This window comes from Malania oleifera, chromosome 1 (assembly GCF_029873635.1).
Source record: "Malania oleifera isolate guangnan ecotype guangnan chromosome 1, ASM2987363v1, whole genome shotgun sequence".
Lineage (NCBI taxonomy): Eukaryota > Viridiplantae > Streptophyta > Magnoliopsida > Santalales > Ximeniaceae > Malania > Malania oleifera.
In genome coordinates this window covers 129,419,149-129,430,781 of record NC_080417.1, presented here as the reverse complement: position 1 = coordinate 129,430,781, position 11,633 = coordinate 129,419,149, and the positions used below count along the sequence as shown (strand labels likewise).

Here is an 11,633-nt window from a genome sequence, read left to right as displayed (position 1 = left end):
GAGGCCACCATTTCGTCAACAAGCTGTCTACTTTGGCTTGTCGACAAAGTTGCCATTCGTCGACGAGGATGGTCAAGTCAAAGGGGCTATAAATATCTATTTTCATTACTTCCAAGCTAAGAAATCTCAAATCCTCTTTTTGTCTCTCTAGAACTCGAAAATACTCCCTCTCTCTCTCTCTCTCTCTAAATTTCTTCATCGTACATTGTTGCAATCGTCGATTCGACGTTACCACGAAGATCAGGGAAAGATTCTCTACAAAATTTGTGAATCGAATCTTTGTTTAGGGCATTTTCGAGTTTTGGCATAAAATCGAGGTAAGGCTCGATTTTCATTTCCATTCCGGTAGTGTTGTAGAGAACGGAGTTATGAGTACTTCCCGTACTGTGTTTAGTAGATTTTGAGAACTCGGTTCACTATTTAGGAGTCATAGAGTTCGAGATTGGTCGTTTGGGGGAAAGATAAGGGGATTCTGTTTATGTCAGTTGTTTTTGAAATCAGACTCGATAGAACTGTGGTTCACGGTCCTGCGTGTGTTTTGGTTACTTATTTGGGGGGATCTAACAAGTGAAATTATGGGTCTTGCGTAGTACAATTTTGGGAAAAAGGGGGGCATTGGGTTGCATCTCTGGTTTTCTTGGAAAACAATGAATATATTGTGTTATATATATTGTTATGGAGATGGTCGTGCCTTGACTTGTTATAAACTATATCTTGAAAATCGTGATTTTAGATTACCAAATGGGTGTGGTTTGATTGGTTATATCATTATGCATGAGTTCTGTCTTGCTATATAAAAATAAGAACGGGTTTTCGAATTGTTCTAGGCTTTAAATCCGGCTTTTGTCGAAGAGTGCGCAATACCACTAAATCGGCCAATTTTTACCGAAGGGTGCGTGAACATCAAATTTGCACCGATTCAAGGCTATGGGCTGATGTTATACCAGGTTACCGGGGGCACCGACTTTTTCCGAAGGGTGTGAGATATCACCAGACTATCGACGATTGCCGAAGGGTGTGAGATATCACCAGATCAACGATTTTTACCAAAGGGTGTAAAATACCACCAGACAATCTGGCTTTGAGCTGAAGGGTGTGACGACACCAAATTGTATTGCTAGTTTTATGAAAATATTGAACTGGTTTTAACTGTTTTGACTGTTGATCTATGCATGTTAGTATGTCATGATAACACTCATATGTCACATACCAATATAACCTAGATCAGTCTTACTGAAATGTGTCTCACCCTTATTGTACTTACATATTTTTCAGGTCCTTCGAGTAACCGGAACGAGCGTCCTTGAGTTGGGAGCATAGTGGTCAGTGTACTACAAGAGGTACTTGGGTTAGTACTAGGACTGTATCAGGTGGTCTTTTATGGTTTTGGCTAACATCCGGGTTGTATTTTGTATTATGAATCCTAATTTCTTTTGGATAGACTCTGGTATGGTACTGTATATGGTACTGTATATGTATAGAAAGACCTTTTTGCCGCTGTGTATCCGTAATGTATATGAATGTGTATAGGGTGCTTGGGAACCCCACGGGGTCGGACCCTCATCCATTATGCGGTGTCATTGGCTATTTATATGATATAAGGACATGTTAGGTTACTCATTCACCCCTGGGTCTCATTACCGGGTTCAGGGCGTAACAGAAGGGCCCCACAAATCAATGTGCACCAACTCCAATTTTTCAGCCTTCGGTGTCTTGCCAGTTTTCAAGAAACTCACCATTTTCTTCTTTCCTAAGGTGCAACTTTAACACAAGTCAAAATCAACTGACTTCAATTCTAGTAATTTCCCTTTTGACAACAACATCTTTATCCCTTTCTCACTCATGTGACCAAGTCTGTGGTACCATAAACTTATATCAGTACTTACTTCAGCAACTGCAACTGTGTCTCTTGGACTTGAGGTCATATATAGAGTACCAGACTTCTTTCCACGAGCCAATACTTTGGCTCCCTTTGTAACCTTCCAAGTGCCACCAGCAAACAACATTGCATGCCCTTCATCATCAATTTATCCGATAGAAATCAAATTCCTTCTCAAGTTAGGAATATGTCGTACCTTCTCTAGTAACCAAACAGACCCATTAGGCAATGACATCCGGACGTTTTCCATACCCATAACATCCAAGGTTGTACCATCAGCCAAATACACCTTGCTAAAATCACCTGGAACATAGTTCTGTATGATTTCTTGGTGTGAAGTGGTATGAAACAAAGCTCTTGAGTCCAAAACCCAATCATCAAGTGGACTGCCTACTGCAATAAGTAGTGCATCCTGTACCTCCTCTGTTACGACATTAGCAGAGTCATTTTCATTCTTCTTCTTGAGACTTTTGCATTGCCTCCCGAAGTGACCCGTTTTCCCACAGTTCCAACATTGTCCTTTTTGGCTAGATCTCGATTTGCTTCTATTCTTATTAGAATTTCTAGATTTTCATCTTCCCCGATTTGAATTTCTATCATTACTTCTGCCTTTTGTCTCAAGGTTTAGAACAAAACCAGATCCTAAGGTTTCACCAACATCCTTTCTGCGAATCTCCTCAACCAAAACTAAATCTCGTATGTCATTATACTTTAGTTTTTCTTTTCTCGTGGAGTTACATACAGCCATCCTCATAGCCTCACAAATGTTTGGCAATGAAGCCAAAACGACCAGTGCACATATCTCATCATCAAAATCAATTTCTACAAACGACAATTGATTTGTTATTGTGTTAAAATCGTTCAAATGTTGTGCAACCGATGCATTCTCAACCATCTTTAAATTAAATAGTTTCTTCATCAGATGTACCTTGTTATTTGTAGATGGCTTTTCAAATATACCTGACAAAACCTTCATCAGATCTGTTGTGGTCTTCTCCTTTACAACATTATGTGCAATAGACCTAGACAAAGTTAATCTAATAACTCCAAGTACCTGTCTGTCAAGGAGAGTCAATTCCTCATCCTTCATGGTCGCAGGTTTTTCTCCTAGAAGCAGTAGATGCAACTTCTTCCCGTAGAGATAATCCTCGATTTGCATTCTCTAGAATCCAAAGTCTATGTCATCAAACTTTTCTATCCCAGGCGCCTTTCCTACTTCCTCTACCATTGCTCCCACTCAAGCCTAACCGTAGGCTCTAATACCAGTTGTAAGGGAATAAACAAACACGTGAAAATTTCCCAGAATACAAAACCTGCGAGAAACAAGATAGAGACAATAACACACATGCCAAAGAAAGATCACACGCATGCACAAGACGCTATTTATGTGGTTCGACAACTTTGTCTACGTCCACAGAATTGCAGGGATTTCACTATTATCAAGGAAGTATACAAAGTTTCTCTCACTCTCAACAAGGAAAAAACAACGTGCACACACCCTAAACACCAAAGTGAACACCTTTGGATCGAGCACACAAGAGCTCATAACACTCTCTACGCTGCTGCACACTTCTACACCGCTCTACACACATAAACGAACATTAGAAATATATATATCTTAGGGTTTACAAGATCGTAACTTTTGAAATCGAAAAGTTCTGCCGAAATCTCGCACAGAAGGTCGTCGCCGTTGACCTAGTTGCACCCTTGTTCCCCATGGTCGTGACCTAGTCGAGCCTTGCGGGAAATCAGGAATCTTGAACTTTAGCATCTTCAACCTAGTCGCACCATTAAGTCTAGTCAAGATGATGGCCAAGCTTCTCGGGATTTCGTCCTTCGGGATATCTCAAATTCTCGACTTAGTTGCCCTTTAGGGTCTTCCTGGTCGAGCACTTGGGCGAGACTCTCAATATTTCTGGCCAGGCCTAGGCCTTATTGGATTAAACATAACTAAGCTCCACAAAGCCCAACATTGATATCAACCATTTGCCTTTTTTTTTTTTTTGCCTTGAAAATAACCCCTCCCCATTATTTTTGCCATCAATGCTCAACATTTTTACAAATGTCCACATATTACTATTGACTAGTAGTACACAATCTCAACATTATTTCAAAAATTGTACATTCATATTCTAATCATCAACCATTTTTAGTCTTCCTCAATGACCAAACCAATATTGCCTTCAACATCATTCTTAATGCACAGGGTTTACATTTTCATATTGAAAGTTGTGAGTGCTAATTATGAGACATAACAAATGCAAAGAGATGTTACTGACTACATGTATTATAAATATATATATTTATGTACATACATATTTATTAAGAGAGAATAGAGGATAAATTTTGCAAATTGCCTTAAATTAACATCTTCTTTTAATTTTTTCTTTTTTGTCCCTAGAAATTTAAATTACAATCATTTTATATTTTGGGTAGAATTGTTATTCTATGTATTTGAATTTAAATTAACATACATCCATTTAAATTCTAGACGGTCCTCTAATAACATGAATTATATAGACAACCCATATTAGTGATAAAAACACAACCCTTTCATGATGCTAAGTGCTAAATACTCCATTAAATGTAACACAACATGCAATTAGCACACCCTAGAATCCGATTTCCCGTGCATGCATACCTTTATTTCTCTTACTTTTTAATGTGAACAATCTTTACTTGGGCATGTGTGTGTCTCTCTCAAAGTGAAGCCCGGCTAAATCGAAAAATTTTGGTTCTAGGTCTACCATAATAAGCAATTGAATCAAGATTTGGGAGCTGAAGAGTCTTGAGTTTGCTTTAGGCAGAACCATGACTGAGATAATTGCAACAGGATCCTAAATCCAACAACTTGTATATGATGAGGCTGGCCAGTCAAGCTCCTGTTTTCTTCACGAGTATGGATTTGGATCGATGTAAATTTAGACAAAATACAATACTATGCTGTGTGTTGTCCAAATCTACACAGGTTTAGATCTAAGATTCAAATTCTAAACTCATAAGGCAAGAATTCCAAGTCGGAAAAGAAATAGAGCAAAAAAAAGAATAGGCCTGGCTTACAGATGCAACTTACCACAAATGTTAGCCTTCCGCTGCCCAGGAGGTATGAAAGTCAAGCACACAGCTCAAACCCCAGCTGCCGAAGTGTAAGGTGCACCTGGAATCAAAGCTGTGACAGATGTACTAAACAGGGGAAAGCACATGTTAATGCATAAGAACGCACATCTTAATTTGCAGATGTATGTTTTCTCATTTAAGACGGTTAACACATCTGCATGGTGAAAAGATGGAGCTTAGGAATATTCTCTTCATTTTGCTGTGGGATTATCCCAATACAGTAGGTTTCATTTACTTGATACAGCCATAAACAAATTTCAGCAGCAAACTCTGTTCTGAAAAACTCAAGGATTAAAGATCACTGATTCCATCATAATCACTCATGCATCCAAGAGATACTGATCATTTGTTTGATTGAGTCATTTTCCGGGATAAATACTCTTTGAGATCAATAAGAATTACGCTAATATGAAGATAGCCCCCCCCCCCCCCCCCCCCCCCAAAGGGTGACTCAGTTGGTAAACTCAAGGCTCTCCTAATTAAAACGTCAGGGTTCATGTCTTGGGGGTTTTGACTTTCTATTTAAAATAATATCTTGGTCTTTAAGTGGAGTAGGGTAGAGGGGATGGGTCCATCATCCTAGTGGATCAGTAAAGTGTTCAAAGCGTCTCGGACACCATCGTTTCAAATAAATAAATAAATAAAGATAGCCAGTCATTTACTCCAAAAAAAAACTAGAACCTATTTTAATGTTGAAGTTCCAATTTATTAAAACAAAAGATGAATCAAATGAAGCATTTGATGCCAGAACTTTTGTGAGCACCTGCATAATCAGTCAATGAAATAATCTAAACCCCCTTCTCCTCACTGCACAAAGCAGATCCTAAAAAGGCCCTTCGTGCAGGAAAATGCCACCACTTACCAAAGACCAAAACCGCCATTAGGCCGATGTTTTTTGTTGCAAGTATTACCCACTTCATCATCAAGGATGGTGTAGTTTGAGCTGCTCACATTCCTGAAGTAGCAGAATCTACAACTATTGCAGTTGTATGCCTCTTGTGTACTTGCCAATCCACGGACAACTGAGCTGCCCATGACGAGCATATTACCATGCCCGCAAATTTTTGAGTGAACTCACCATTTCAGCACCTTTAATCCTCTCCTCGTTGAATCCAAGTGTGATATTTTCTGCCGAACTATAAGTGTCCTTTCCCTGCTCAACATCATTCGAGTACAGGTAAAGCAGAAACCTTTTGAACGATTTGATTGAGTGCGAAGAAGATGGTTTCTTGGTATAAACACTATCATTGAAATCAATCGTTTGATTTATGATCTGCAAATCCCCATTGTCATCCGAGTTCGTATAATTAAATTCTTGAACTGAATAAGTTGTAATCTTCCCATGGGAAGAATTCACCCATCCAGTGGATGATAGGGACCTGCTCATACTAGTCAGGAATGTCCCATTTAGGCCCTTAAATTGTGACTTCGAGTAAACAATAAGAGGCAAATTATTTTATGACAGCAGTTTTCCCTTCGTTATTTCACTCTTCCTGTCCAACCAAAGATGCAAATTCGCATCAATGTACCACACATTCAAAGCATTTGTAACACTAAACCCAAACTTATGGGGCTTCGCATGCAGCATCTTCCCTTAAAATGGAGTAATTTCGATGTCATAAGACGGAAGATCGAATGACCCAATTCCAGTAATGGGTCTCCATAAAAGGGGATTGACACCTCCAGTATAGATCACAGTAAGAGGCCACACTGCACCAACTACATCATCATCCAAACTGATCAAAACCTCCCTGAAAGTTCCATTCCCTGCAGTCCCAGTAAGGTTGTTCACAGTTATGTAGTCATTTGGAAGATTTTCATACCAAGATTCATCATTCTCATGGAAAGAAACATAAACCTCTAAGACAGCCCTATAAGCATTTTGGGGAATTTTAACCTCCTGCACCTCATTATCTGTTGAATTGTCAATTTCGAACCACAACCCATCATTCAATGGCAAACTTCTTGAAAGGGGTATGATCAAATCAGCCCAGGAACTACGCCCAGAAACCAATTTTCCTGAATTTGGCTCATAATTTTTAAAATGCTTTGAAGCAGGATAAGAGTATAAAGTTATGTTCAAATGGTACTGGTAGACTCCAGTGTAGGTAGGTTTTATCAATGACATTGCCAATGTAAACAGCAAGTGCGCTATTTGTCATAAGCAACGAGTAATACCTTGTGATGTCCTTCTGAACAGTCCAAACAATTCCGGTGGCTCTGGGCTCCGCCATGCAGCTCCGGAGAAGCTCGACGCCGCCGAGCCAAACCCCAAAAATATGATCAAATTGTTTGCCTTTACATGTTGCTTTCCATTCGAGAACAATTTTGGAGAAATTTTGAAATGGGCACTCGGAGGGAGGGGAATAGGGAGAAAGAACAGGGGGTTTGCCCTATGTGGAGCCAAAATCATGTTGGAGGATGAGGAAAGAACAGGGTTTGGCTTTGGGTAGTCTGATGAGTTTGGTTACCTCAAAATATGTGAAGGGTGGGGCGCCATCAATGGCGGATGATGGCTGAGAGAGCTCTGATCTGAGACCCTTTTTCCTGTGGAGATTTGCAGTGGAAGAGAAGGGTTGGAGGAAGAACAGAGAGAAGAGGATGAGGCTGACGAGAAGGGTTCCATGATGGATAAATGGATAAATGAATAAACTAGATAGGTGATAACTAGTAGCAAAATGGGTCAAAACCTTTAAGATAATTTATGACTACATCCATTCAAATCGGTTTGAATTTCATACAAATTGACTCATTTATAGATAGATCAATTCGGAACTAATCTGTTTATAAACAGATGATGTGAACCTCAATCAACACGCATTAGGACCCAACAACCACTATTAGAATACTTGCTCAAGAAAATTAAAATTCAAATTTTGGATAGAAAATTCCAACAACGCGAGCCGTAGGTATAAAGTAACAAATCTTGACCCAATAATTATAATTGAATCACGAACTGAAGGTATAAAGTAACTAATCTCGACCTAATGATTATAATTGAATAACGAACTCAAGGTATAAAGTCACAAACCTCGACCCAATAATTATAATTAAATCACGAAACGAAGCTATAAAATTTGAACGCCACGAGGAAGAATTCTTTGATAAGTTCACAAGTTCTTTGAAGAACCAATAGAAAAAACAAAACCTCACATTTTTATTAAATGTTGTCTTCAATGATGTCATTCATTACAATGAGTGCATGTTATTTATAAAAACATGACTGAAGAAAAGACTACAAAATAGGTAAATAAATCAGTCAACTAATTTGGCTAGAAAGTCAATCGGCCAACTAATTTTCCTGAAAATTCAATCGGCCAACTAATTTATCTTGAAAGTCAATTGATCAACTAATTTGCCTGGAAAGTTAATCAGTCAATTAGTCAGTTGTCTAGAAAGTCAATTGGCTAACTAATTTGTCTAGAAAGTATTGCTAAGGAAATTATGTCCAATTAAGCAAGACCGGCTCCATAAAAAACTTAGATTAAGTTTATTACGCCTTAATATTTCTTTGGGCTAAGCTTGGAGTGCCCCATTTTTGAATAAGTCCAAATATCTTGAATTCGGCCCATTAAGTTCTTCTTTGATCTTCTTGGATCTCGCTATAGTGATGGACCCAACTGGAACATGTAATGAATCCTTTAATGGTGCTTATTGATTCTTATCATTCCCCTTCTCTTCAAAAGGATTCGTCCTCGAATCTATGTAATATTTTAAACCAATATCGACGACAAGACAATATTATAGAAACAACGAATCAAAAGAAAATGACCAAAAAAAAAAAACTTTGATAAGTACCATATGATAGTATATGTTGCTTTAATATCACCTTTTTTTTTTTTTTTTTTGCTTTTTTTTGACATTTTTTTTTTTGCCTTTTTTTTCTATTTTTTTTAACTTGGTACACGTCATAAAACAAGAACAATGAATAATGAACGTGCCCAAGCTCTGATACCAAATGATGCGAAACAATTGACACGCGTTGAGACCCAACAACAAATATTGGAATACTTGGCCAAGAAAGCTAAAATTCAAATTTTGGATAGAAAACTTCGATCCAACGTTTATAAATGAAACACAAAATGTAGGTATAATGTAACAAATCTCGACTCAATGATTATAATTAAATCATGAACCAAAGGTATAAAGTAACAAACCTCGACCCAATGATTATAATTAAATCACAAACTGAAGGTATAAAATTTGAACACCACAAGGAAGAATTCCTTGATAAGTTCATAAGTTCTCTAAAGTACCAAAAGAAGAAACAAAACCTCAAATTTTTATTAAATGTTGTCTTCAATGATGTCCTTTATTACAATGAGTGCATGCTATTTATAAAAGCATGGCTAAAGAAAAGACTATAAAATAGGTTAGTAAATCAGCCAACTAATTTGTCTGGAAAGTCAATCGGCCAACTAATTTGCTTGGAAAATCAATTGGCCAATTAAATGGTTGTCTGAAAAGTCCATCGGCCAACTTATTTGTCTGGAAAGTCAATTGGCCAACTAATTTGCCTAGAAAGTCAATCGTCCAATTAAATGGTTGTCTCAAAAGTCAATCTATAATGCCCCCAAAATAACTCCATAATAAATATAAAAATTGATATCATCATATAAGCTCATACCACACATGTAGCATTCATGAACCCAGTGGGGGCCAAGGTAATACCATCCCATAATTAATTTAACCAACCAAACTGTACAGACCCGAATAATTTTCATAATTTAATAATAGGAGATGGAGAGAAAAGGAATTAAATTGAAAAATTAAACAAAGTCTCGTTGATGAACACAGGGGTTTCATCGACGAGCATACATGAGAGGCTCGTCGACGGGAACGTGTCTCATCAACGAGAAGATACCGAGAGGATATATCTCAGTTCTAAATTTCGTCGACAAGGATAAGCATTCGTCGACGAATATCCTTCTTGACCTCGTCAACGAATATCCTTCTTGACCTCGTCGACGAAGTGACGTGGCTCGTCGACGAAGGTCGGTGTATAAATAGCTTAAACCTCATTTTGCTGGCTAAAAATCACACACAAAATCCTCTCCCTTTCTTCTGTTAGTCTCATCCACCTTCTCTCTAAGTTTTCGGGCTGGATTCTTACCGGTTCGACGATTCGAGGCCACCACAACACTCCTAGGGAAGTTCTCTTCAAGTCTGCTGGAGTGGATTGTGGGTGGGATTGCCTTGGATTTTATCCCAAATTCAGGGTAAGACCTTTTATACAATATTTGGCTTTACCATAGTTATAAGAAATGTAGTACACATAGAAATACTGATGTTTTGTTCTTGGGGATGTTATTTTCAGGGTGTTGAGCGGGGAACCTTGTGGGTGTAGGACCACTTATACTAGGAGCTTTCCAATAGTCAGGTAAAGGAAATATGTTATGCTAGTGATTTCAGAATGTATGTCAGAAGATTATGTTTATGTATGTATATCAGCTTATTGATCAGTTTTCCATAATATTAGTGTTATTAGTATTACAGTAGAATTACAAAAATTGAGCATGAGATTTTGATTACTCAAATGTGTGGCATGAGTTTACTACAGACTAGTATGATGATTAAACAGCTTTACAGATATCCAATTATATAGATATTAGCATAAAGTATGATTTATAGTAGTTTTCATAATGACATGATTTCTAAAACTATAACACTCAGACAGATATTATAAATATTTCAGACAGATGATACAGATATTTCAAACAAATATTACAGATATTTCAGTCAGATAATACAGATATTTTAGATAGATAATATAGATATTTTAGTCAAATATTCCAAATATTTCAGTTCAGATTTATAGTGTTATAGTTATTTTGAAATCATGTTAAAATAGCAAGATAAGTATATATATAAAATAGTATTACACAGTATCAGATCCCTGAAGAAATTTTAGACAGATACAGACAGCAGAGCATAGTACCATTACTAGTTCAGATATAGTGCAACCACATAACTTAGATAGTATGTAGATTCTGTCTAACCGCGCCAAGAGAGATTGTAGTCTCCCCAACAAGTTGGGTTGAGGTGGCCAGTTAGACGAGATAGACTTGGAGATTGCCTAGAGAGACTGCAGTGGGCTAGATTGTTGGTGGATAGAGATATAGATTGACTTGATTGGTAGGCCAACCAGAGTAAGTCCCGCCTATGGGCCGCACAACCCTGTCATGAGGGGTTAAATCATGACATACTGATCCCAAAGTATTATCACTTAAGTTCCTATGTACAGATATATCATACAACAGCAGTTACATTATGATATTAGAAGTATGTATAATTAGAGAACTTATATACACAGTCGTATTTTAAATTATAGTGCATGTGATTTAGACAGTATATCAGCTTCCCTGTTTTACAGTATCATTATTGTATCTGTATAAAAAGTGTAACTCAGCCGTCACACACTAGTAATAGCATATTTCCTCTTACTGATCGTTGTCTCATCCCAGTGACTTACTATTTTTCAGGAGATCCAGTTAAGCGAGCAGATCAGGCTCGCGGGTAGAGGACTGTTTATGCTACCCTTACTGGAAAGGTGGGTGTTCTATGGTACCAGTAGACTGAGGTAGATCCCAGACTTTTGATGATATCACTGGGTTTTTTTTGGTATATATGTATTTTG

General features: G+C 37.7%; 1 pseudogene; it reads right to left on the bottom strand.

Annotated features, from left to right (window-relative positions):
* Positions 1-5,592: 5,592 nt before the first annotated feature.
* LOC131146478 (peptide-N4-(N-acetyl-beta-glucosaminyl)asparagine amidase A-like) lies at positions 5,593-7,610 on the bottom strand (annotated as a pseudogene).
* Positions 7,611-11,633: the final 4,023 nt, after the last annotated feature.